Source organism: Schistocerca gregaria, unplaced genomic scaffold, assembly GCF_023897955.1.
Source record: "Schistocerca gregaria isolate iqSchGreg1 unplaced genomic scaffold, iqSchGreg1.2 ptg000169l, whole genome shotgun sequence".
Taxonomy (NCBI): Eukaryota; Metazoa; Arthropoda; class Insecta; order Orthoptera; family Acrididae; genus Schistocerca; species Schistocerca gregaria.
Window position 1 is genome coordinate 3950077 of NW_026061724.1, and position 24086 is coordinate 3974162.

Genomic DNA, 24086 nt, shown 5'->3' on the forward strand with positions numbered 1-24086 from the left:
TTCATCTCCTGCTAGATCGCCGAAGAGATCTTCGAAGAAAGGCAAGAAGAGGAGATTGGCACACAAAGCAGCAGAGAGTTTAGCTCCTGCATTGCGGGAAAAGTTAAAACATTTAAGGGATAATGAACGACTACGAGAACAATGCCCAGTAGCACGAGTTAACGAGTGTACTGAAGCGGAGATGAGTCGTGCCGATGCAGATGATTTTCAACAACAACCTCGCGCACCGCTTGGCGTCGCAGGTTTGCAGACCGGCACTACTATGGATTTAGACCGAACTGTCTCAGGAAAAGGACTTGATTGGGCCGATGCCCAAGAAGATCGCACCGACCACGGAATGGAGATGGACCTGACACATGCTAGTGGCATTTAAATTTTTTTTTTTTTTAATGTCTATTTTTCTTTCTGACAGACAGAATGGAATGGTACAGACGTGACTCTGCATGGGGTATACTTCATTAGCCAATTTCTTTTACCTGCACCTATGCCAACGGAACTGACATATAATGTGACCACGATCAATATAAATCGGATTCGCAGTGAAACGAAAGTCGCTTCTTTAAAAGATTTCCTTTACCAGTCGGATACTGATATAGCCCTCCTACAGGAATTTAATGTCCACAACTTTTATGTCCCAGGTTTTCAAGAGATTTTAAATATTGCACCGGAAGCCACATGTGGGACTGCGATCCTTGTCAAAGATGGTATTGATGTGAAGGATATCTGTCTGTTAGAAAATGGGAGGGGCATCAGTTGTAAAATTTTTACTACTACTGTTTTAAATGTATATGTCCCCTCTGGTAACAACGCTAGAGATGATAGGGCTAATTTTTTTAAGAACGATATGGTCTATTTACTTAAGGGGAATCCGGCGGAAGCTTTAATCGGTGGTGACTTTAATTGTGTACTTCACAAAAAGGATCAGCGACCAAATTTTAACTTCTCCAGGGAACTGGCGGCTTTGGTGACAAACATGAAGTGGACAGACGTGTGGGAAAGCAAATACCCCACGTTAGTCAAATTTACGTACATCAGTAGTCGCTCGCAAAGCAGAATAGACAGAATATACGTCACAGCAAACCTGGAAAATAAAATCAGTAGTATCGAAGTAATTCCCACTACCTTTTCGGACCATCTCGCAGTGAAATGCAGCATTCGGTTTCAGAAGCAAGGAACGTATTGGGGTCGCCCCTTATGGAAGCTGAATACCCATATGTTGTTCGAGGGTGCCCTATCAAGAACAGTTGCGGAGGTATGGCAGGCTGCTCTACGTATGCGCCATAAATACAGCTCTCGCCTTGCGTGGTGGACCTCATGTGCTAAAAAGAAATTGAGATCATCCCTAATAGCTTACGGGAGGGAGCGAGCGATGTGGTCTCGCAATACCGTTGAATTTTACTATACATGCTTAAGGGAACTATCAGCTCAGCAGATGACTGATGAGGTTTTCATTGAAATAAAGAAGATCAAGGCTCACCTCATAAGTCTCAAGCGACAACAGCTGGAGGGTTTAAAAATTAAATCTCGTTTCCCGACAACGGTGGAGGACGAACACGCATCGCTGTACCACTTACTCGAACATGAAAGAAATAGAAGACGAGCGTTTATTGCTTGTCTTAGAGTGGGCGATAACCGGGTGCTGACGGAACACTCTGACATTTTAAATGCAGTTTATGGATTTTATCGTACGTTTTATACTGATACCCGGTATAATCTAGACTGTGCGAACGATTTGCTACGAACTACAGGTATCGACAACGTTATCAATGACGAGGACAATGTGTCCCTTACCACTGCGATCACATGTGAGGAGGTGTTTGATATACTTAAATATTCGCCTACCCGTAAGTCCCCAGGGCCTGATGGCTTGCCTGTAGAGTTTTATTGTAAATTTTGGCCTCTCATCGGTAATCAATTCACAGAAGTGATAAATGAAGTGTTGCAAGGTGTTACTGTTCCACGCGAGTTCAAAGAAAGCGTAACTGTGCTAATACCAAAGGGAAGGAACGCGACAGTTAAAGATCTCAATCAATTGAGACCAATATGTTTGATGAACTCGGATTATAAAATAATTGCACGTGTACTGAAGGAAAGACTGAGACCTCTAATGGAGAAGATCATAGGTGACCACCAAACCTGTCTCTCGGGGCGGAATATTTTTAAAACTGTTTGTGAATATAGGGATGTCTCTGCAATTTTTGCAACGTCATCCTCACCAGGAGGCCTTGCCTTTATCGACTTCTCAAAGGCTTTTGACAGGGTCAACCACTTATTTTTGTTCAGAACGTTGACCTATGTGGGTTTTAGTCAACATTTTGTGCAAGTTTTAATTAACATTGTTGAAGGCATCCAAACACAAGTGTCTGTAAATGGGCATTTCACTCCACCCATTGAAATTCGCAATGGCGTCCCGCAGGGAAGTCCTTTGTCAATGCTCCTGTATGTTGTTGCACTGGAGCCTTTACTAAGGAGACTCGATGTCGATCTTGAGGGCATCACGATATCTGGCGTTAACAACGTCACCAATGCATATGCTGATGACGTTGGAGTGGTTATTCGTAGTAACGAAGATTTAGAGAAATTAACTACGAATATTCAGATCTTTTGTGAAGCTACAGGCGCTAGGGTGAACGAGGTGAAGAGTTCGTTTTTAAATCTTAAAGGTCTTCAAGATGTCCGTTTGGAATGGGCACGCTCCGTCGATCGTCACACCGCTCTGGGTGTCACCTTTTACCGATGTCCGCTTCAGACCATGACCTACAATTGGAAGAAAGTACTGGATACAATCAGAGGAGCCACAATACTCAATCAGACCAGACATCTGAACATTAAACAACGAATCAGAATAATTAATTGGTCCATTTTATCAAAAGCTATATATATAGGTCAAATATTGCCAGTTTCGAAACCCATTGCCAAACGTATAATGAGTATCATTTGCCGATTTATATGGACAGGGAATATTTTTAGAGTAGCAGTCGGTACAGTTACGTTACCTTCCGCTGAAGGTGGCCTAGGTTTAACAGATATATGGCGGAAGACTACGGCGTTATATATAAAGAGGACCCTACAAATTATAGAAAAACATCCACATAGTATTACAGCCAGGCTGTATCGACTCCTACAGCCAGAAAATTTACGTCCACCCATAAATATAGGCGGAATTAATTATAAATTGAAATATATTCGCCAGTTCTTTTTAGAGATTAGCTACATGGACAGTATTGTCACGAATCCACAATCAAGGAATTGCAGGAAATTAATGGAACTCTTAACAACGAAAGAACATGTCAACAAAATGGAGTGCAGATATCCCGACAAAGACTGGAAAAGAATTTGGAAAAATATTAGTAATCGTGAACTGTCTTCCGACATTCAGGCAACCTGGTACCGAGTTGTTAATAACGTAGTTTCCACTAACGAAAAGTTGCACTCCATTGGTCTTAGTGACACGATTGTGTGCACCCGATGTGACGCAGTTGACACATTGATCCACCGCTTTCTCTGTGGCGGATACGCCGAAATATGGAGGGGAATCCAACGGCGGGTAGCCTTTATAACCAGAACTGTTAGTACTGAGATCAATGTTGAAAAATTACTCTTCCCCGATGGTGTTTTCTTCCCTGTCCAGAAAACCAATGCTGTGTTGTGGTTGTTTGGCAATTATGTACATTACGTTATATCTGAACACGGCAATGACCGTGTTTTAGAATACGAATTATACGAACGAGCAAAATATTATCAGATATGTACGCGCAGGGACCACAAAAAAACTTTTGGTAACATGTTACACATTCTGTTTCAGAGACAAGGGATTGGATAAACATCTTAATAGCCCTCGTCTACGAAAAATGTAGTCACAGGCCAAAGTAGGGGATCGCTGTTGAGGGTGAAGTACGGTGGGGACTTCGTGTGCCCCAGGGCCGCTACGGTAGCCGTGAAGGCCTCGGACAGAACCCCGAAACGGCACTGCGGCTTCACACTTACTGCTGGATGAACCCCATATCTCCAGCAACTACTTTCATCTATGATGATTTTCCAGGATCTCGGTAATATCGGAAGGTGGTTTCGTTGCACACAATGCAGTGGAAGCTTCTTGCACGTGTTCCTCAGTTACAATCTTTCTATTTTTGTTTAATTTTTTTCAGTATGAAGCAAGAGTGACAATTTATTAATTCCCAAGAAGCCTAAATTTTTCAATTTTCAGTTCAACGGAGGAGAAGCCTCACATGGCGAAGAAGCCAAACATCATTTCATTTCCCTAACTGTCACAGTAAATTTGAAAAGAAAATCAGTCGATATAGCATAGAAGCTCGCCGAAGAAGGCATAAAAGGAGAGCGAATGGATGGGCTGTGTGGGGAGAAGGGAGGCCCAAACAAAAAAAAAATAAAAAGAAGAAAAAAAAAAAAAAAAAAAAAAGTGGTAGAGCACTGGTCTAATAAACCAGGGGTCGTAAGTTCCATCCTCACAGGAGAATGATGAATTTTGGAAATCAGTTGCGCGTCGTGGCCGTATAGCAAACAGTACCTGTGATGACGAACAATTAGCGACAGGCGTTTTTTTAAGAATTACTCTCAGATGCGATTAAGGCGAATGGCGCAGATAAAGCATTTGGTAAAGCGGTACAGCATAAGGTGGGACGAGGCAGTCTGAATTACATTTTATAGATGTATTTCTCACATATCTCAGAGCCTCTCGCGATCTTCGTCATCGTCGTCGTCGTCGTCGTCGTCGTCGTCGTCGTCGTCGCCGCCGCCGCCGCTTCTGCAGAAGTAGCAAATGGCAATCGTAGCAAATGCGGCGAGGGACGCCCTGCCTTCGATTCCGAATGCACAAAGTGTGTGGTCTTGTTTCTCTGTCTATATTTGGTCGGTCTCGTCAGAGGTTGAATGTAACGAATGGGTGGGAAAGAGCAAGGGGCAGCGGCTGTGTAGAACGAAAACACAAATCCTCAGGGGTGTGAGCGTTACGAGATGAGGCGCATACATGTAAATGTTAGTCGTCAGTGACCATGTGGAGTAATTGATAAGACGTCGGACTTCGGATCTGAAGATTACAGGTTCGAATGCTGTCACGCTCGTGTTTTTCCAGTTCTGAAAAAGAAACATACCGTTTTAATGTAGCAATTGAGCAGTACGAAACCGTCTGAATGTTGCTGTTGACCATTTTTTGCTTGGAGATGCTCTTGAGCTTGAAACACACACAACAAGACCGGTGTTAACTAGCGAAATGGTCGGCAGAGAGCCGACACCGCGAGTTTTGACTGGCACTTGCACATATAAAACAAGGTCGTAAAGTAACTCGTTCGGCTTTTGAGTCACATAAAGTATGTGTGTTAATTTTGACGCCACTAGCTCTGCATGTTGTCATGCAATTTCTTTACCTCTCAGAAATGATTATGACATAAAAGTAAGGACGTGACGAGTGTGACGTTAGGAAAACATTAGGCTGCATGGAGAGAAACTGTATGGGACCACGCCACCGAAACGAGTACTGTGTGACGTGCTACATGGCAGGTATTGCCTGCCGTAGCCGGCTAGCTCAGTCGGTAGAGTGTCAGACTCTTAATCCCAGGGTCGTTGGTTCGAGCCAGACGCTGGGCGGAACGGAATTTTGTTCCGCTGCAGATGTAAATTACCGTTTTTCTGATTAACGATATTTAATGGAAATAGCATTTTTTAACTTTTCCTACGTCTCTGTCAGTCGCAAGGAATCTGTATTTGAAGGTGAAGGTGATTTTGTAGACATGTGTGAAAGACATGTTCTGAAATGCAAGTGTTGTTGTTTGGAGAGCACATCGGTTACGTGTCAGATGTGTAGCCAAGCAGTAATTTGTCGCCATGGCTGCAAATACTAGAAGGTAATATGAAGTGTTGTCAGCTAAAGTCTGATGATGCAGACGACCGTAAGGACGAAGTACCCAAGAGTACCGCTAGGCCGCGCCTCTATAGCTCAGTGGTAGAGCACTGGTCTAATAAACCAGGGGTCGTAAGTTCCATCCTCACAGGAGAATGATGAATTTTGGAAATCAGTTGCGCGTCGTGGCCGTATAGCAAACAGTACCTGTGATGACGAACAATTAGCGACAGGCGTTTTTTTAAGAATTACTCTCAGATGCGATTAAGGCGAATGGCGCAGATAAAGCATTTGGTAAAGCGGTACAGCATAAGGTGGGACGAGGCAGTCTGAATTACATTTTATAGATGTATTTCTCACATATCTCAGAGCCTCTCGCGATCTTCGTCGTCGTCGTCGTCGTCGTCGTCGTCGTCGTCGTCGTCGCCGCCGCTTCTGCAGAAGTAGCAAATGGCAATCGTAGCAAATGCGGCGAGGGACGCCCTGCATTCGATTCCGAATGCACAAAGTGTGTGGTCTTATTTTTCAGTCTATATTTGATCGGTCTCGTAAGAGGTTGAATGTAACGAATGGGTGGGAAAGAGCAAGGGGCAGCGGCTGTGTAGAACGAAAACACAAATCCTCAGGGGTGTGAGCGTTTCGAGATGAGTCGCATACATGTAAATGTTAGTCGTCAGTGACCGTGTGGCCTAATGGATAAGACGTCGGACTTCGGATCTGAAGATTACAGGTTCGAATGCTGTCACGCTCGTGTTTTTCCAGTTCTGAAAAAGAAACATACCGTTTTAATGTAGCAATTGCGCAGTACGAAACCGTCTGAATGTTGCTGTTGACCATTTTTTGCTTGGAGATGCTCTTGAGCTTGAAACACACACAACAAGACCGGTGTTAACTAGCGAAATGGTCGGCAGAGTGCCGACACCGCGAGTTTTGACTGGCACTTGCACATATAAAACAAGGTCGTAAAGTAACTCGTTAGGCTTTTGAGTCACATAAAGTATGTGTGTTAATTTTGACGCCACTAGCTTTACATGTTGTCATGCAATTTATTTACCTCTCAGAAATGATTATGACATAAAAGTAAGGACGTGACGAGTGTGACGTTAGGAAAACATTAGGCTGCATGGAGAGAAACTGTATGGGACCACGCCACCGAAACGAGTACTGTGTGACGTGCTACCCGGCAGGTGTTCCCTGCTGTAGCCGTCTAGCTCAGTCAGTAGAGTGTCAGACTCTTAATCCCAGGGTCGTTGGTTCGAGCCAGACGCTGGGCGGAACGGAATTTTGTTCCGCTGCAGATGTAAATTACCAATTTTCTGATTAACGATATTTAATGGAAATAGCAACTTTTAACTTTGCCTACGTCTCTGTCAGTCGCAAGGAATCTGTATTTGAAGGTGAAGGTGATTTTGTAGACATGTGTGAAAGACATGTTCTGAAATGCAAGAGTTGTTGTTTCGAGAGCACATCGGTTACGTGTCAGATGTGTAGCCAAGCAGTAATTTGTCGCCATAGCTGCAAATACTAGCCGGTAATATGAAGTGTTGTCAGCTAAAGTCTGATGATGCAGACGACCGTAAGGACGAAGTACCCAAGAGTACCGCTAGGCCGCGCCTCTTTAGCTCAGTGGTAGAGCACTGGTCTAATAAACCAGGGGTCGTAAGTTCCATCCTCACAGGAGAATGATGAATTTTGGAAATCAGTTGCGCGTCGTGGCCGTATAGCAAACAGTACCCGTGATGACGAACAATTAGCGACAGGCGTTTTTTTAAGAATTACTCTCAGATGCGATTAAGGCGAATGGCGCAGATAAAGCATTTGGTAAAGCGGTACAGCATAAGGTGGGACGAGGCAGTCTGAATTACATTTTATAGATGTATTTCTCACATATCTCAGAGCCTCTCGCGATCTTCGTCGTCGTCGTCGTCGTCGTCGTCGTCGTCGTCGTCGCCGCCGCCGCTTCTGCAGAAGTAGCAAATGGCAATCGTAGCAAATGCGGCGAGGGACGCCCTGCCTTCGATTCCGAATGCACAAAGTGTGTGGTCTTGTTTCTCAGTCTATATTTGGTCGGTCTCGTCAGAGGTTGAATGTAACGAATGGGTGGGAAAGAGCAAGGGGCAGCGGCTGTGTAGAACGAAAACACAAATCCTCAGGGGTGTGAGCGTTTCGAGATGAGTCGCATACATGTAAATGTTAGTCGTCAGTGACCGTGTGGCCTAATGGATAAGACGTCGGACTTCGGATCTGAAGATTACAGGTTCGAATGCTGTCACGCTCGTGTTTTTCCAGTTCTGAAAAAGAAACATACCGTTTTAATGTAGCAATTGAGCAGTACGAAACCGTCTGAATGTTGCTGTTGACCATTTTTTGCTTGGAGATGCTCTTGAGCTTGAAACACACACAACAAGACCGGTGTTAACTAGCGAAATGGTCGGCAGAGTGCCGACACCGCGAGTTTTGACTGGCACTTGCACATATGAAACAAGGTCGTAAAGTAACTCGTTCGGCTTTTGAGTCACATAAAGTATGTGTGTTAATTTTGACGCCACTAGCTCTGCATGTTGTCATGCAATTTCTTTACCTCTCAGAAATGATTATGACATAAAAGTAAGGACGTGACGAGTGTGACGTTAGGAAAACTTTAGGCTGCATGGAGAGAAACTGTATGGGACCACGCCACCGAAACGAGTACTGTGTGACGTGCTACCCGGCAGGTATGCCCTGCGGTAGCCGGCTAGCTCAGTCGGTAGAGTGTCAGACTCTTAATCCCAGGGTCGTTGGTTCGAGCCAGACGCTGGGCGGAACGGAATTTTGTTCCGCTGCAGATGTAAATTACCGTTTTTCTGATTAACGATATTTAATGGAAATAGCAACTTTTAACTTTGCCTACGTCTCTGTCAGTCGCAAGGAATCTGTATTTGAAGGTGAAGGTGATTTTGTAGACATGTGTGAAAGACATGTTCTGAAATGCAAGTGTTGTTGTTTGGAGAGCACATCGGTTACTTGTCAGATGTGCAGCCAAGCAGTAATTTGTCGCCATAGCTGCAAATACTAGCCGGTAATATGAAGTGTTGTCAGCTAAAGTCTGATGATGCAGACGACCGTAAGGACGAAGTACCCAAGAGTACCGCTAGGCCGCGCCTCTTTAGCTCAGTGGTAGAGCACTGGTCTAATAAACCAGGGGTCGTAAGTTCCATCCTCACAGGAGAATGATGAATTTTGGAAATCAGTTGCGCGTCGTGGCCGTATAGCAAACAGTACCTGTGATGACGAACAATTAGCGACAGGCGTTTTTTTAAGAATTACTCTCAGATGCGATTAAGGCGAATGGCGCAGATAAAGCATTTGGTAAAGCGGTACAGCATAAGGTGGGACGAGGCAGTCTGAATTACATTTTATAGATGTATTTCTCACATATCTCAGAGCCTCTCGCGATCTTCGTCGTCGTCGTCGTCGTCGTCGTCGTCGTCGTCGCCGCCGCCGCTTCTGCAGAAGTAGCAAATGGCAATCGTAGCAAATGCGGCGAGGGACGCCCTGCCTTCGATTCCGAATGCACAAAGTGTGTGGTCTTGTTTCTCAGTCTATATTTGGTCGGTCTCGTCAGAGGTTGAATGTAACGAATGGGTGGGAAAGAGCAAGGGGCAGCGGCTGTGTAGAACGAAAACACAAATCCTCAGGGGTGTGAGCGTTTCGAGATGAGTCGCATACATGTAAATGTTAGTCGTCAGTGACCGTGTGGCCTAATGGATAAGACGTCGGACTTCGGATCTGAAGATTACAGGTTCGAATGCTGTCACGCTCGTGTTTTTCCAGTTCTGAAAAAGAAACATACCGTTTTAATGTAGCAATTGAGCAGTACGAAACCGTCTGAATGTTGCTGTTGACCATTTTTTGCTTGGAGATGCTCTTGAGCTTGAAACACACACAACAAGACCGGTGTTAACTAGCGAAATGGTCGGCAGAGTGCCGACACCGCGAGTTTTGACTGGCACTTGCACATATGAAACAAGGTCGTAAAGTAACTCGTTCGGCTTTTGAGTCACATAAAGTATGTGTGTTAATTTTGACGCCACTAGCTCTGCATGTTGTCATGCAATTTCTTTACCTCTCAGAAATGATTATGACATAAAAGTAAGGACGTGACGAGTGTGACGTTAGGAAAACTTTAGGCTGCATGGAGAGAAACTGTATGGGACCACGCCACCGAAACGAGTACTGTGTGACGTGCTACCCGGCAGGTATGCCCTGCGGTAGCCGGCTAGCTCAGTCGGTAGAGTGTCAGACTCTTAATCCCAGGGTCGTTGGTTCGAGCCAGACGCTGGGCGGAACGGAATTTTGTTCCGCTGCAGATGTAAATTACCGTTTTTCTGATTAACGATATTTAATGGAAATAGCAACTTTTAACTTTGCCTACGTCTCTGTCAGTCGCAAGGAATCTGTATTTGAAGGTGAAGGTGATTTTGTAGACATGTGTGAAAGACATGTTCTGAAATGCAAGTGTTGTTGTTTGGAGAGCACATCGGTTACGTGTCAGATGTGTAGCCAAGCAGTAATTTGTCGCCATAGCTGCAAATACTAGCCGGTAATATGAAGTGTTGTCAGCTAAAGTCTGATGATGCAGACGACCGTAAGGACGAAGTACCCAAGAGTACCGCTAGGCCGCGCCTCTTTAGCTCAGTGGTAGAGCACTGGTCTAATAAACCAGGGGTCGTAAGTTCCATCCTCACAGGAGAATGATGAATTTTGGAAATCAGTTGCGCGTCGTGGCCGTATAGCAAACAGTACCTGTGATGACGAACAATTAGCGACAGGCGTTTTTTTAAGAATTACTCTCAGATGCGATTAAGGCGAATGGCGCAGATAAAGCATTTGGTAAAGCGGTACAGCATAAGGTGGGACGAGGCAGTCTGAATTACATTTTATAGATGTATTTCTCACATATCTCAGAGCCTCTCGCGATCTTCGTCGTCGTCGTCGTCGTCGTCGTCGTCGTCGTCGTCGTCGTCGTCGTCGTCGCCGCCGCCGCTTCTGCAGAAGTAGCAAATGGCAATCGTAGCAAATGCGGCGAGGGACGCCCTGCCTTCGATTCCGAATGCACAAAGTGTGTGGTCTTGTTTCTCAGTCTATATTTTGTCGGTCTCGTAGAGGTTGAATGTAACGAATGGGTGGGAAAGAGCAAGGGGCAGCGGCTGTGTAGAACGAAAACACAAATCCTCAGGGGTGTGAGCGTTTCGAGATGAGTCGCATACATGTAAATGTTAGTCGTCAGTGACCGTGTGGCCTAATGGATAAGACGTCGGACTTCGGATCTGAAGATTACAGGTTCGAATGCTGTCACGCTCGTGTTTTTCCAGTTCTGAAAAAGAAACATACCGTTTTAATGTAGCAATTGAGCAGTACGAAACCGTCTGAATGTTGCTGTTGACCATTTTTTGCTTGGAGATGCTCTTGAGCTTGAAACACACACAACAAGACCGGTGTTAAGTAGCGAAATGGTCGGCAGAGTGCCGACACCGCGAGTTTTGACTGGCACTTGCACATATAAAACAAGATCGTAAAGTAACTCGTTCGGCTTTTGAGTCACATAAAGTATGTGTGTTAATTTTGACGCCACTAGCTCTGCATGTTGTCATGCAATTTCTTTACCTCTCAGAAATGATTAAGACATAAAAGTAAGGACGTGACGAGTGTGACGTTAGGAAAACATTAGGCTGCATGGAGAGAAACTGTATGGGACTACGCCACCGAAACGAGTACTGTGTGACGTGCTACCCGGCAGGTATTCCCTGCGGTAGCCGGCTAGCTCAGTCGGTAGAGTGTCAGACTCTTAATCCCAGGGTCGTTGGTTCGAGCCAGACGCTGGGCGGAACGGAATTTTGTTCCGCTGCAGATGTAAATTACCGTTTTTCTGATTAACGATATTTAATGGAAATAGCAACTTTTAACTTTGCCTACGTCTCTGTCAGTCGCAAGGAATCTGTATTTGAAGGTGAAGGTGATTTTGTAGACATGTGTGAAAGACATGTTCTGAAATGCAAGTGTTGTTGTTTGGAGAGCACATCGGTTACGTGTCAGATGTGTAGCCAAGCAGTAATTTGTCGCCATAGCTGCAAATACTAGCCGGTAATATGAAGTGTTGTCAGCTAAAGTCTGATGATGCAGACGACCGTAAGGACGAAGTACCCAAGAGTACCGCTAGGCCGCGCCTCTTTAGCTCAGTGGTAGAACACTGGTCTAATAAACCAGGGGTCGTAAGTTCCATCCTCACAGGAGAATGATGAATTTTGGAAATCAGTTGCGCGTCGTGGCCGTATAGCAAACAGTACCTGTGATGACGAACAATTAGCGACAGGCGTTTTTTTAAGAATTACTCTCAGATGCGATTAAGGCGAATGGCGCAGATAAAGCATTTGGTAAAGCGGTACAGCATAAGGTGGGACGAGGCAGTCTGAATTACATTTTATAGATGTATTTCTCACATATCTCAGAGCCTCTCGCGATCTTCGTCGTCGTCGTCGTCGTCGTCTTCGTCGTCGCCGCCGCCGCCGCTTCTGCAGAAGTAGCAAATGGCAATCGTAGCAAATGCGGCGAGGGACGCCCTGCCTTCGATTCCGAATGCACAAAGTGTGTGGTCTTGTTTCTCAGTCTATATTTGGTCGGTCTCGTCAGAGGTTGAATGTAACGAATGGATGGGAAAGAGCAAGGGGCAGCAGCTGTGTAGAACGAAAACACAAATCCTCAGGGGTGTGAGCGTTTCGAGATGAGTCGCATACATGTAAATGTTAGTCGTCAGTGACCGTGTGGCCTAATGGATAAGACGTCGGACTTCGGATCTGAAGATTACAGGTTCGAATGCTGTCACGCTCGTGTTTTTCCAGTTCTGAAAAAGAAACATACCGTTTTAATGTAGCAATTGAGCAGTACGAAACCGTCTGAATGTTGCTGTTGACCATTTTTTGCTTGGAGATGCTCTTGAGCTTGAAACACACACAACAAGACCGGTGTTAACTAGCGAAATGGTCGGCAGAGTGCCGACACCGCGAGTTTTGACTGGCACTTGCACATATAAAACAAGGTCGTAAAGTAACTCGTTCGGCTTTTGAGTCACATAAAGTATGTGTGTTAATTTTGACGCCACTAGCTCTGCATGTTGTCATGCAATTTCTTTACCTCTCAGAAATGATTATGACATAAAAGTAAGGACGTGACGAGTGTGACGTTAGGAAAACATTAGGCTGCATGGAGAGAAACTGAATGGGACTACGCCACCGAAACGAGTACTGTGTGACGTGCTACCCGGCAGGTATTCCCTGCGGTAGCCGGCTAGCTCAGTCGGTAGAGTGTCAGACTCTTAATCCCAGGGTCGTTGGTTCGAGCCAGACGCTGGGCGGAACGGAATTTTGTTCCGCTGCAGATGTAAATTACCGTTTTTCTGATTAACGATATTTAATGGAAATAGCAACTTTTAACTTTGCCTACGTCTCTGTCAGTCGCAAGGAATCTGTATTTGAAGGTGAAGGTGATTTTGTAGACATGTGTGAAAGACATGTTCTGAAATGCAAGTGTTGTTGTTTGGAGAGCACATCGGTTACGTGTCAGATGTGTAGCCAAGCAGTAATTTGTCGCCATAGCTGCAAATACTAGGCGGTAATATGAAGTGTTGTCAGCTAAAGTCTGATGATGCAGACGACCGTAAGGACGAAGTACCCAAGAGTACCGCTAGGCCGCGCCTCTTTAGCTCAGTGGTAGAGCACTGGTCTAATAAACCACGGGTCGTAAGTTCCATCCTCACAGGAGAATGATGAATTTTGGAAATAAGTTGCGCGTCGTGGCCGTATAGCAAACAGTACCTGTGATGACGAACAATTAGCGACAGGCGTTTTTTTAAGAATTACTCTCAGATGCGATTAAGGCGAATGGCGCAGATAAAGCATTTGGTAAAGCGGTACAGCATAAGGTGGGACGAGGCAGTCTGAATTACATTTTATAGATGTATTTCTCACATATCTCAGAGCCTCTCGCGATCTTCGTCTTCGTCGTCGTCGTCGTCGTCGTCGTCGTCGCCGCCGCCGCCGCTTCTGCAGAAGTAGCAAATGGCAATCGTAGCAAATGCGGCGAGGGACGCCCTGCCTTCGATTCCGAATGCACAAAGTGTGTGGTCTTATTTCTCAGTCTATATTTGATCGGTCTCGTAAGAGGTTGAATGTAACGAATGGGTGGGAAAGAGCAAGGGGCAGCGGCTGTGTAGAACGAAAACACAAATCCTCAGGGGTGTGAGCGTTTCGAGATGAGTCGCATACATGTAAATGTTAGTCGTCAGTGACCGTGTGGCCTAATGGATAAGACGTCGGACTTCGGATCTGAAGATTACAGGTTCGAATGCTGTCACGCTCGTGTTTTTCCAGTTCCGAAAAAGAAACATACCGTTTTAATGTAGCCATTGAGCAGTACGAAACCGTCTGAATGTTGCTGTTGACCATTTTTTGCTTGGAGATGCTCTTGAGCTTGAAACACACACAACAAGACCGGTGTTAACTAGCGAAATGGTCGGCAGAGTGCCGACACCGCGAGTTTTGACTGGCACTTGCACATATAAAACAAGGTCGTAAAGTAACTCGTTCGGCTTTTGAGTCACATAAAGTATGTGTGTTAATTTTGACGCCACTAGCTCTGCATGTTGTCATGCAATTTCTTTACCTCTCAGAAATGATTATGACATAAAAGTAAGGACGTGACGAGTGTGACGTTAGGAAAACATTAGGCTGCATGGAGAGAAACTGTATGGGACCACGCCACCGAAACGAGTACTGTGTGACGTGCTACCCGGCAGGTATTCCCTGCGGTAGCCGGCTAGCTCAGTCGGTAGAGTGTCAGACTCTTAATCCCAGGGTCGTTGGTTCGAGCCAGACGCTGGGCGGAACGGAATTTTGTTCCGCTGCAGATGTAAATTACCGTTTTTCTGATTAACGATATTTAATGGAAATAGCAACTTTTAACTTTGCCTACGTCTCTGTCAGTCGCAAGTAATCTGTATTTGAAGGTGAAGGTGATTTTGTAGACATGTGTGAAAGACATGTTCTGAAATGCAAGTGTTGTTGTTTGGAGAGCACATCGGTTACGTGTCAGATGTGTAGCCAAGCAGTAATTTGTCGCCATAGCTGCAAATACTAGCCGGTAATATGAAGTGTTGTCAGCTAAAGTCTGATGATGCAGACGACCGTAAGGACGAAGTACCAAAGAGTACCGCTGGGCCGCGCCTCTTTAGCTCAGTGGTAGAGCACTGGTCTAATAAACCAGGGGTCGTAAGTTCCATCCTCACAGGAGAATGATGAATTTTGGAAATCAGTTGCGCGTCGTGGCCGTATAGCAAACAGTACCAGTGATGACGAACAATTAGCGACAGGCGTTTTTTTAAGAATTACTCTCAGATGCGATTAAGGCGAATGTCGCAGATAAAGCATTTGGTAAAGCGGTACAGCATAAGGTGGGACGAGGCAGTCTGAATTACATTTTATAGATGTATTTCTCACATATCTCAGAGCCTCTCGCGATCTACGTCGTCGTCGTCGTCGTCGTCGTCGTCGCCGCCGCCGCCGCTTCTGCAGAAGTAGCAAATGGCCATCGTAGCAAATGCGGCGAGGGACGCCCTGCCTTCGGTTCCGAATGCACAAAGTGTGTGGTCTTATTTCTCAGTCTATATTTGATCGGTCTCGTAAGAGGTTGAATGTAACGAATGGGTGGGAAAGAGCAAGGGGCAGCGGCTGTGTAGAACGAAAACACAAATCCTCAGGGGTGTGAGCGTTTCGAGATGAGTCGCATACATGTAAATGTTAGTCGTCAGTGACCGTGTGGCCTAATGGATAAGACGTCGGACTTCGGATCTGAAGATTACAGGTTCGAATGCTGTCACTCTCGTGTTTTTCCAGTTCCGAAAAAGAAACATACCGTTTTAATGTAGCAATTGAGCAGTACGAAACCGTCTGAATGTTGCTGTTGACCATTTTTTGCTTGGAGATGCTCTTGAGCTTGAAACACACACAACAAGACCGGTGTTAACTAGCGAAATGGTCGGCAGAGTGCCGACACCGCGAGTTTTGACTGGCACTTGCACATATAAAACAAGGTCGTAAAGTAACTCGTTCGGCTTTTGAGTCACATAAAGTATGTGTGTTAATTTTGACGCCACTAGCTCTGCATGTTGTCATGCAATTTCTTTACCTCTCGGAAATGATTATGACATAAAAGTAAGGACGTGACGAGTGTGACGTTAGGAAAACATTAGGCTGCATGGAGAGAAACTGTATGGGACCACGCCACCGAAACGAGTACTGTGTGACGTGCTACCCGGCAGGTATTCCCTGTGGTAGCCGGCTAGCTCAGTCGGTAGAGTGTCAGACTCTTAATCCCAGGGTCGTTGGTTCGAGCCAGACGCTGGGCGGAACCGAATTTTGTTCCGCTGCAGATGTAAATTACCGTTTTTCTGATTAACGATATTTAATGGAAATAGCAACTTTTAACTTTGCCTACGTCTCTGTCAGTCGCAAGGAATCTGTATTTGAAGGTGAAGGTGATTTTGTAGACATGTGTGAAAGACATGTTCTGAAATGCAAGTGTTGTTGTTTGGAGAGCACATCGGTTACGTGTCAGATGTGTAGCCAAGCAGTAATTTGTCGCCATAGCTGCAAATACTAGCCGGTAATATGAAGTGTAGTCAGCTAAAGTCTGATGATGCAGACGACCGTAAGGACGAAGTACCCAAGAATACCGCTAGGCCGCGCCTCTTTAGCTCAGTGGTAGAGCACTGGTGTAATAAACCAGGGGTCGTAAGTTCCATCCTCACAGGAGAATGATGAATTTTGGAAATCAGTTGCGCGTCGTGGCCGTATAGCAAACAGTACCTGTGATGACGAACAATTAGCGACAGGCGTTTTTTTAAGAATTACTCTCAGATGCGATTAAGGCGAAAGGCGCAGATAAAGCATTTGGTAAAGCGGTACAGCATAAGGTGGGACGAGGCAGTCTGAATTACATTTTATAGATGTATTTCTCACATATCTCAGAGCCTCTCGCGATCTTCGTCGTCGTCGTCGTCGTCGTCGTCGTCGTCGCCGCCGCCGCCGCTTCTGCAGAAGTAGCAAATGGCAATCGTAGCAAATGCGGCGAGGGACGCCCTGCCTTCGATTCCGAATGCACAAAGTGTGTGGTCTTATTTCTCAGTCTATATTTGATCGGTCTCGTAAGAGGTTGAATGTAACGAATGGGTGGGAAAGAGCAAGGGGCAGCGGCTGTGTAGAACGAAAACACAAATCCTCAGGGGTGTGAGCGTTTCGAGATGAGTCGCATACATGTAAATGTTAGTCGTTAGTGACCGTGTGGCCTAATGGATAAGACGTCGGACTTCGGATCTGAAGATTACAGGTTCGAATGCTGTCACGCTCGTGTTTTTCCAGTTCCGAAAAAGGAACATACCGTTTTAATGTAGCCATTGAGCAGTACGAAACCGTCTGAATGTTGCTGTTGACCATTTTTTGCTTGGAGATGCTCTTGAGCTTGAAACACACACAACAAGACCGGTGTTAACTAGCGAAATGGTCGGCAGAGTGCCGACACCGCGAGTTTTGACTGGCACTTGCACATATAAAACAAGGTCGTAAAGTAACTCGTTCGGCTTTTGAGTCACATAAAGTATGTGTGTTAATTTTGACGCCACTAGCTCTGCATGTTGTCATGCAATTTCTTTACCTCTCAGAAATGATTATGACATAAAAGTGAAGTACGTGACGAGTGTGACGTTAGGAAAACATTAGGCTGCATGGAGAGAAACTGTATGGGACCACGCCACCGAAACGAGTACTGTGTGACGTGCTACCCGGCAGGTATTCCCTGCGGTAGCCGGCTAGCTCAGTCGGTAGAGCGTCAGACTCTTAATCCCAGGGTCGTTGGTTCGAGCCACACGCTGGGCGGAACGGAATTTTGTTCCGCTGCAGATGTAAATTACCGTTTTTCTGATTAACGATATTTAATGGAAAAACAACTTTTAACTTTGCCTACGTCTCTGTCAGTCGCAAGGAATCTGTATTTGAAGGTGAAGGTGATTTTGTAGACATGTGTGAAAGACATGTTCTGAAATGCAAGTGTTGTTGTTTGGAGAGCACATCGGTTACGTGTCAGATGTGTAGCCAAGCAGTAATTTGTCGCCATAGCTGCAAATACTAGCCGGTAATATGAAGTGTTGTCAGCTAAAGTCTGATGATGCAGACGACCGTAAGGACGAAGTACCAAAGAATACCGCTGGGCCGCGCCTCTTTAGCTCAGTGGTAGAGCACTGGTCTAATAAACCAGGGGTCGTAAGTTCCATCCTCACAGGAGAATGATGAATTTTGGAAATCAGTTGCGCGTCGTGGCCGTATAGCAAACAGTACCAGTGATGACGAACAATTAGCGACAGGCGTTTTTTTAAGAATTACTCTCAGATGCGATTAAGGCGAATGGCGCAGATAAAGCATTTGGTAAAGCGGTACAGCATAAGGTGGGACGAGGCAGTCTGAATTACATTTTATAGATGTATTTCTCACATATCTCAGAGCCTCTCGCGATCTACGTCGTCGTCGTCGTCGTCGTCGTCGTCGCCGCCGCCGCCGCTTCTGCAGAAGTAGCAAATGGCCATCGTAGCAAATGCGGCGAGGGACGCCCTGCCTTCGATTCCGAATGCACAAAGTGTGTGGTCTTATTTCTCAGTCTATATTTGATCGGTCTCGTAAGAGGTTGAATGTAACGAATGGGTGGGAAAGAGCAAGGGGCAGCGGCTGTGTAGAACGAAAACACAAATCCTCAGGGGTGTGAGCGTTTCGAGATGAGTCGCATACATGTAAATGTTAGTCGTCAGTGACCGTGTGGCCTAATGGATAAGACGTCGGACTTCGGATCTGAAGATTACAGGTTCGAATGCTGTCACGCTCGTGTTTTTCCAGTTCCGAAAAAGAAACATACCGTTTTAATGTAGCAATTGAGCAGTACGAAACCGTCTGAATGTTGCTGTTGACCATTTTTTGCTTGGAGATGCTCTTGAGCTTGAAACACACACAACAAGACCGGTGTTAACTAGCGAAATGGTCGGCAGAGTGCCGACACCGCAAGTTTTGACTGGCACTTGCACATATAAAACAAGGTCGTAAAGTAACTCGTTCGGCTTTTGAGTCACATAAAGTATGTGTGTTAATTTTGACGCCACTATCTCTGCAAGTTGTCATGCAATTTCTTTACCTCTCAGAAATGATTATGACATAAAAGTTAGGACGTGACGAGTGTGACGTTAGGAAAACATTAGGCTGCATGGAGAGAAACTGTATGGGACCACGCCACCGAAACGAGTACTGTGTGACGTGCTACCCGGCAGGTATTCCCTGCGGTAGCCGGCTAGCTCAGTCGGTAGAGTGTCAGACTCTTAATCCCAGGGTCGTTGGTTCGAGCCAGACGCTGGGCGGAACGGAATTTTGTTCCGCTGCAGATGTAAATTACCGTTTTTCTAATTAACGATATTTAATGGAAATAGCAACTTTTAACTTTGCCTACGTCTCTGTCAGTCGCAAGGAATCTGTATTTGAAGGTGAAGGTGATTTTGTAGACATGTGTGAAAGACATGTTCTGAAATGCAAGTGTTGTTGTTTGGAGAGCACATCGGTTACGTGTCAGATGTGTAGCCAAGCAGTAATTTGTCGCCATAGCTGCAAATACTAGCCGGTAATATGAAGTGTTGTCAGCTAAAGTCTGATGATGCAGACGACCGTAAGGACGAAGTACCCAAGAGTACCGCTAGGCCGCGCCTCTTTAGCTCAGTGGTAGAGCACTGGTCTAATAAACCAGGGGTCGTAAGTTCCATCCTCACAGGAGAATGATGAATTTTGGAAATCAGTTGCGCGTCGTGGCCGTATAGCAAACAGTACCTGTGATGACGAACAATTAGCGACAGGCGTTTTATTAAGAATTACTCTCAGATGCGATTAAGGCGAACGGCGCAGATAAAGCATTTGGTAAAGCGGTACAGCATAAGGTGGGACGAGGCAGTCTGAATTACATTTTATAGATGTATTTCTCACATATCTCAGAGCCTCTCGCGATCTTCGTCGTCGTCGTCGTCGTCGTTGCCGCCGCTGCCGCTTCTGCAGAAGTAGCAAATGGCAATCGTAGCAAATGCGGCGAGGGACGCCCTGCCTTCGATTCCGAATGCACAAAGTGTGTGGTCTTATTTCTCAGTCTATATTTGATCGGTCTCGTAAGAGGTTGAATGTAACGAATGGGTGGGAAAGAGCAAGGGGCAGCGGCTGTGTAGAACGAAAACACAAATCCTCAGGGGTGTGAGCGTTTCGAGATGAGTCGCATACATGTAAATGTTAGTCGTCAGTGACCGTGTGGCCTAATGGATAAGACGTCGGACTTCGGATCTGAAGATTACAGGTTCGAATGCTGTCACGCTCGTGTTTTTCCATTTCCGAAAAAGAAACATACCGTTTTAATGTAGCCATTGAGCAGTACGAAACCGTCTGAATGTTGCTGTTGACCATTTTTTGCTTGGAGATGCTCTTGAGCTTGAAACACACACAACAAGACCGGTGTTAACTAGCGAAATGGTCGGCAGAGTGCCGACACCGCGAGTTTTGACTGGCACTTGCACATATAAAACAAGGTCGTAAAGTAACTCGTTCGGCTTTTGAGTCACATAAAGTATGTGTGTTAATTTTGACGCCACTAGCTCTGCATGTTGTCATGCAATTTCTTTACCTCTCAGAAATGATTATGACATAAAAGTAAGGACGTGACGAGTGTGACGTTAGGAAAACATTAGGCTGCATGGAGAGAAACTGTATGGGACCACGCCACCGAAACGAGTACTGTGTGACGTGCTACCCGGCAGGTATTCCCTGCGGTAGCCGGCTAGCTCAGTCGGTAGAGTGTCAGACTCTTAATCCCAGGGTCGTTGGTTCGAGCCAGACGCTGGGCGGAACGGAATTTTGTTCCGCTGCAGATGTAAATTACCGTTTTTCTGATTAACGATATTTAATGGAAATAGCAACTTTTAACTTTGCCTGCGTCTCTGTCAGTCGCAAGGAATCTGTATTTGAAGGTGATGGTGATTTTGTAGACATGTGTGAAAGACATGTTCTGAAATGCAAGTGTTGTTGTTTGGAGAGCACATCGGTTACGTGTCAGATGTGTAGCCAAGCAGTAATTTGTCGCCATAGCTGCAAATACTAGCCGGTAATATGAAGTGTTGTCAGCTAAAGTCTGATGATGCAGACGACCGTAAGGACGAAGTACCAAAGAATACCGCTGGGCCGCGCCTCTTTAGCTCAGTGGTAGAGCACTGGTCTAATAAACCAGGGGTCGTAAGTTCCATCCTCACAGGAGAATGATGAATTTTGGAAATCAGTTGCGCGTCGTGGCCGTATAGCAAACAGTACCAGTGATGACGAACAATTAGCGACAGGCGTTTTTTTAAGAATTACTCTCAGATGCGATTAAGGCGAATGGCGCAGATAAAGCATTTGGTAAAGCGGTACAGCATAAGGTGGGACGAGGCAGTCTGAATTACATTTTATAGATGTATTTCTCACATATCTCAGAGCCTCTCGCGATCTACGTCGTCGTCGTCGTCGTCGTCGTCGTCGTCGTCGTCGTCGCCGCCGCCGCCGCTTCTGCAGAAGTAGCAAATGGCCATCGTAGCAAATGCGGCGAGGGACGCCCTGCCTTCGATTCCGAATGCACAAAGTGTGTGGTCTTATTTCTCAGTCTATATTTGATCGGTCTCGTAAGAGGTTGAATGTAACGAATGGGTGGGAAAGAGCAAGGGGCAGCGGCTGTGTAGAACGAAAACACAAATCCTCAGGGGTGTGAGCGTTTCGAGATGAGTCGCATACATGTAAATGTTAGTCGTCAGTGACCGTGTGGCCTAATGGATAAGACGTCGGACTTCGGATCTGAAGATTACAGGTTCGAATGCTGTCACGCTCGTGTTTTTCCAGTTCCGAAAAAGAAACATACCGTTTTAATGTAGCAATTGAGCAGTACGAAACCGTCTGAATGTTGCTGTTGACCATTTTTTGCTTGGAGATGCTCTTGAGCTTGAAACACACACAACAAGACCGGTGTTAACTAGCGAAATGGTCGGCAGAGTGCCGACACCGCGAGTTTTGACTGGCACTTGCACATATAAAACAAGGTCGTAAAGTAACTCGTTCGGCTTTTGAGTCACATAAAGTATGTGTGTTAATTTTGACGCCACTAGCTCTGCATGTTGTCATGCAATTTCTTTACCTCTCAGAAATGATTATGACATAAAAGTAAGGACGTGACGAGTGTGACGTTAGGAAAACATTAGGCTGCATGGAGAGAAACTGTATGGGAACACGCCACCGAAACGAGTACTGTGTGACGTGCTACCCGGCAGGTATTCCGTGCGGTAGCCGGTTAGCTCAGTGGGTAGAGTGTCAGACTCTTACTCCCAGGGTCGTTGGTTCGAGCCAGACGCTGGGCGGAACGGAATTTTGTTCCGCTGCAGATGTAAATTACCGTTTTTCTGATTAACGATATTTAATGGAAATAGCAACTTTTAACTTTGCCTACGTCTCTGTCAGTCGCAAGGAATCTGTATTTGAAGGTGAAGGTGATTTTGTAGACATGTGTGAAATACATGTTCTGAAATGCAAGTGTTGTTGTTTGGAGAGCACATCGGTTACGTGTCAGATGTGTAGCCAAGCAGTAATTTGTCGCCATAGCTGCAAATACTAGCCGGTAATATGAAGTGTTGTCAGCTAAAGTCTGATGATGCAGACGACCGTAAGGACGAAGTACCCAAGAGTACCGCTAGGCCACGCCTCTTTAGCTCAGTGGTAGAGCACTGGTCTAATAAACCAGGGGTCGTAAGTTCCATCCTCACAGGAGAATGATGAATTTTGGAAATCAGTTGCGCGTCGTGGCCGTATAGCAAACAGTACCTGTGATGACGAACAATTAGCGACAGGCGTTTTTTAATGAATTACTCTCAGATGCGATTAAGGCGAATGGCGCAGATAAAGCATTTGGTAAAGCGGTACAGCATAAGGTGGGACGAGACAGTCTGAATTACATTTTATAGATGTATTTCTCACATATCTCAGAGCCTCTCGCGATCTTCGTCGTCGTCGTCGTCGTCGTTGCCGCCGCCGCCGCTTCTGCAGAAGTAGCAAATGGCAATCGTAGCAAATGCGGCGAGGGACGCCCTGCCTTCGATCCCGAATGCACAAAGTGTGTGGTCTTGTTTCTCAATCTATATTTGGTCGGTCTCGTCAGAGGTTGAATGTAACGAATGGGTGGGAAAGAGCAAGGGGCAGCGGCTGTGTAGAACGAAAACACAAATCCTCAGGGGTGTGAGCGTTTCGAGATGAGTCGCATACATGTAAATGTTAGTCGTCAGTGACCGTGTGGCCTAATGGATAAGACGTCGGACTTCGGATCTGAAGATTACAGGTTCGAACGCTGTCACGCTCGTGTTTTTCCAGTTCTGAAAAAGAAACATACCGTTTTAATGTAGCAATTGAGCAGTACGAAACCGTCTGAATGTTGCTGTTGACCATTTTTTGCTTGGAGATGCTCTTGAGCTTGAAACACACACAACAAGACCGGTGTTAACTAGCGAAATGGTCGGCAGAGTGCCGACACCGCGAGTTTTGACTGGCACTTGCACATATAAAACAAGGTCGTAAAGTAACTCGTTCGGCTTTTGAGTCACATAAAGTATGTGTGTTAATTTTGACGCCACTAGCTCTGCATGTTGTCATGCAATTTCTTTACCTCTCAGAAATGATTATGACATAAAAGTAAGGACGTGACGAGTGTGACGTTAGGAAAACATTAGGCTGCATGGAGAGAAACTGTATGGGAACACGCCACCGAAACGAGTACTGTGTGACGTGCTACCCGGCAGGTATTCCCTGCGGTAGCCGGCTAGCTCAGTCGGTAGAGTGTCAGACTCTTACTCCCAGGGTCGTTGGTTCGAGCCAGACGCTGGGCGGAACGGAATTTTGTTCCGCTGCAGATGTAAATTACCGTTTTTCTGATTAACGATATTTAATGGAAATAGCAACTTTTAACTTTGCCTACGTCTCTGTCAGTCGCAAGGAATCTGTATTTGAAGGTGAAGGTTATTTTGTAGACGTGTGTGAAAGACATGTTCTGAAATGCAAGTGTTGTTGTT